We start from the raw sequence: 4,871 nt of genomic DNA on the forward strand, positions 1-4,871 counted from the left end.
CCCAGAGAAATCTCAAATAAATAGTCTAATGGTGTGCCTCAAACTCTTGGAAAAATAAGAATAAGCTAAACTCCAAATTAGCAGATGGAAAAAATAAAAAGTAGGACAGAAATTAATGAAATAGCCAAAAAAACTGAAGAAAAAAATCAATGAAACAAAAAGTTGGTTCTTCAAAAGGGTAAATAAGATTGATAAACCTTAGCCAATCTGACTAAAAGGAAGATGAGAAAGACCCACATTAATAAAATTAGAGAGAAAAAAGTATGTATCACGAAATTACCAATGAAATCCAGAGCATCATAAGGAAATACTTTGAAAACCTATAATCAAAGTGGAAAGTCTAGAAGAAATGGATAAATTTCTACATGCATTTGACCTAGTAAAATTGAACCAAAAGAATATAGACCACTTCAACAGATCTAAAACGAGGATTATGACTAAAGCAGTTTTAGTCTCCCAATAAAGAAAATCCCAGGACATGCTTGGTTCATAGCTGAATTCAAGGAAAACTTTAAAGAAGAACTAGTACCAATACTCCTCAAACCTTTCCATGTAACAGAAACAGAAGACTGCCAAACTCATTCTATGAAGCCAGCATTACACCACACAAGGATACAACAAAAAGAGGATCACATGCCAATGTCTTTAATGAACCATAGACACAAAAGTTCTCAATAAAATACTGCAAACTGAATTCAACAGCACACCAAAAAGATCATAGACTATGATCAAGTATGGTTCATTCAGGGATGCAAGGACTGTTCAACAAACACAAATCAACAAATGTATATGGTGTATAAACAGAATCAAGCACAAAATCACAAGATCATCTCTACAAATGCAGAAAAATCCTTTGACAAACTTCAACATTGTTTTATGTTAAAAGGTCTAAAGAAAATAGCAATAGAAGGAAATTATCTTAGCATAATAAAGGCTATATATGACAAATCTACAGTAAACACCTTACTTACAAGGGAAAAACTAAAATATTTTCTTTAAAGTCAGGAATGAGACAAGGGTTATAATTCTCCCCACTCTTATGTAATATAGTACTGGAATTCCTTCCCAGAAAAATAAGGCAAAAGAAAGAAAGAAAAGAGATTTAAATAGAGAAGGAGGATGTCCTTCCTATTATTCTTATTTGTGGATGATATGATTTTATATTTAAAACATCCTGAAGATTCCACCCAACCACCCTAGATCTGATAAACACTTTCAGAAAAAGTAGAATAATATTAAACAAACATACAATATAACTTTTTTATATACCAACAACAAAGAGGTTGAGAAAGAAATTAGGAAAATAATCCAATTCGCAACACCAACAACAAAATAAAATATCTAGTATAAACCTAATCAAAGGTAAAAGATCTCTAAAGTGAAAACGTCAAAACCATAAGGAAAGAAAATGAAGAATATGGGAAGATCGCCCATACTCATGGGTTGACAGAATTAATATTGTTGAAAAGACTATCCTAACCAAAGCAATCCGCAGATTCAATGTAATGGCCATCAAGATTCCAATGTCATTCTTTGGCAGAAATGAAAAAATAGTACATCCTAAAATTCATATAGGAGAATCAAAGACCCCAAATAGCAAAAGTCATCCTGAGCAAAAAGAGAAAGACCAGAGGTATCAAAAGACCGGACTTCAAATTTTATTACAGAGTCATAGTAATCAAGATAGCAGGGTACTGGCACAGAAAAGACACAAAGATCAATAGAACAGAACAGAAGACATAGAAATAAAACAACACAACTACAGCCATTGGATTTTTGACAAAGGATCTAAAAATACATACTGGAAAAAGAACCTCTTCAACAAATGGTGCTGGGAAAACTGGTTATGTACATGCAAAACACTAAAACTAGACTCTTATGTCTTACTTGGTACAAATATCAATTTGTAATGGATCAAGGACCTTAATTTAAGAGCTGGAGCTTTAAAACAACAATAGAAAAAAAACTCTGGAAGGTACAGATATAATCAATTATTTTCTGTACAGGACACCAATTGCCCAGGAAAAAGAGCAATAATTTACAAATGGACTGCATCAAATTAGAAAGTTTCTGCAAATCAAAAGAAACATTTGGTAGACTCAAGAGATAATCTATAAAATCAGAAATAATCTTCCTCAGCTATTCATCAGTTAATAGATTAACATCCAGAATATACAAAGAGTTCAAAATATTAAACAATGAAGGAAAAAATAATCATATTAATAAATAGGCAAATGAATGAATAGACAATTCTCAGAATAGATTCAATAAGCTAATAAACACATGAGAAAATTTTCAACATTCTTAACTATAAAGGAAATGCAATTCAAAGCTACACTAAGATTCAATCTCACCCTAGTCAGATTGGCAATCATCATGAAAACAAACAAATGTTTACAACAATGCAGAGAAAAAGGAGCACTTACACACAGTTGGTAGGAATGTAGACTGATGCAGCCACTATGGAAATAAATACGGAGATTCCTCAAAAACTAAAAATAGTCCCACCACACCACTCTTGGGCACATATCTGAAGGAATGAATCAATATGCAAAAGAAGTGCTTCCACACCCATGTTTACTGCAGCTCTGTTCACAAGAGCTAAACTGGAGTCATCTGAGATGCCCAACACTGATGAACAGATAAAACAATATGGTATAAATATACCATGAACTATTACTCAGCTGTAAAGAAAAATTAAATTATGTCATTTGCAGGAATATTAATGGAACTGTGAGATGTCAAACTCAAAAAGTCAAATGTCACATGTTCTCATTCATTTGTGGAAGCTAGACTTAAAACTATGATGATGACTATAATGATGATGTAACAATACTAGTAATTAGTAATAATAATACTAATGTCACATGATTATAAAAGGAGGAAAGTCTGAGGAGGATCAATGAGAGGGAGAAAAGAAAGGTTATTGAGGGGAAACAGTACATGAATATGTTCAAAGACAGCATAACGGAACCCATCAAACATTGTTTAAAAAGGGGGGAGAGGAGAGAAGAAGAATTGGAATATAATTCAGAGGATCACAGTCTGAGGCAGATCTTAAGCCAAAAAGCAAGACCCTACATGAAAAATACCATAAAGGAAAAAGGGCTGGATGTGTGGCTCAATTCCATACATGGTACACATGTATGGAATTATCACAATGAACTCCTTCATAATATTAATATATACTAATGCAAACAACAACAAAACTACTTTTAAAAAGATAGGAGAGTAGAAGTTCAGAATTTTTGCATGTGTATGCTTGCAGAGTCAGTCAAGTAGTCCTGTGCCTGCCTAGCAAGTCTAAGGCCCTGAGTCCAACCCCCCATACTGCCCAGAATTATTTTGTATGTGATCAAAGCTAAGTTATTGTCTTCAAGTATATGGGTATAAATATTGCCTCCCAATAACTACAAAGTAAAATCATATGGTAGATATATAAAGGAAAGAGAACTGGCATGTGGTACATGACTGTAATCCCAGCATCAGGGAGGATAAGGCAAAAGAATCATAAGTTCAAAGGCAGCTTGAGCTATATAGAGAGACACTGTCTAAAAAAATTATGGAAACAATTTGAGTTTTTAATGGATAAATGATAAGGAAATTATGATTTACATATTTATATATGTGTATGCTGGAGTATTATTTAGCCTTTCAAAAGAAGAGATCCGCAAGACACTATTTACAAGAACCAAGTTATGGAATCAGCCTAAGTGCCATCAACAGATGAACGGACAAAGAAAACTTGGCGTATATACACACAGTGGAGTATTACTTAGCCATAAAGAATGAAATCACATCATTTGAAGGAACATGGGTAGAAGTTGAGGTAATTATATTAAACAAAACAAGCCAGACTCAGGCAAATATGACATTTTTCTGTCATAGGAAGACTCTACCTATATTTTTAAAAGATATGAAAATAGAAGAGGGACTATGTGGGAAGGGGGGAACAATAAAGGGTAATGGGGGTGAATACAATCAAACAACCTTATGTACATGTATGAAAATGTCATAATAAAACTCATGATTTTGTACAATTAGTATATGCTAATAAAGATTACAGAGAAGAAAGAAATCCTGTCATTTATAACAATATGGATATACCTGGAGTACTTTCTATAAAGTGAAATAAGACAGATACAGAAAAAATTTACTTCATGATGTTACTTACATACAGAATCTTAAATCAGGGAGTTGAATGGTGGTGAACACGGAGAAGTAAATGGGAAGGTGTTGGTCAAAGGGCACAAAGTTGCAGTTATGTAGGAAGAATAAGTCTAAAGACCTAATGCACAGCATAAGGATTAAAGTTAATAAAATTATATTTTATATTGAAAATTTGCTGAGAGAGCAGATTTTAGGTGTACTTACCACAAAATTTTAAAAAGGTAGCTAGGTAAGATGATGCATACTTAATGGCTCAATTGTAATAATCATTTTGTCATGTATGTCTACATACATGCATGGACTGAACCTTTGTTAACACAAAATATAGGAGAATCAAGGGTTTCTTATCATTTTTTTGATATATGTGGCAAAAGGGGGTTGTATGGAATGAAAGCTGTCAGCAAAAAGGGCAAAAATGGAGTCGGTTAATTTAATGTGCCATGCAAACATTAATTTTAAAAAATGAAGAGTAGCTAAATTAATACCAGAGTAAATATCAGAGCAAAGAAAATAATAAAAAAATGAAGAAAGACACTATATAATGATAAAAGAATGCTACATAAGGAACAGACAGATATAAATATATGTGAATCAAACAACAGAATATCAAGAACATGAAGAAAAATTTACCATGTAGTTGAAAAGTCCATCACGCCCCTCTGAGTAACTAATAAAATGACTAGACACAGCAAGGATATCTA

This window comes from Castor canadensis, chromosome 16 (genome assembly GCF_047511655.1).
Source record: "Castor canadensis chromosome 16, mCasCan1.hap1v2, whole genome shotgun sequence".
In the NCBI taxonomy this organism is placed as follows: domain Eukaryota; kingdom Metazoa; phylum Chordata; class Mammalia; order Rodentia; family Castoridae; genus Castor; species Castor canadensis.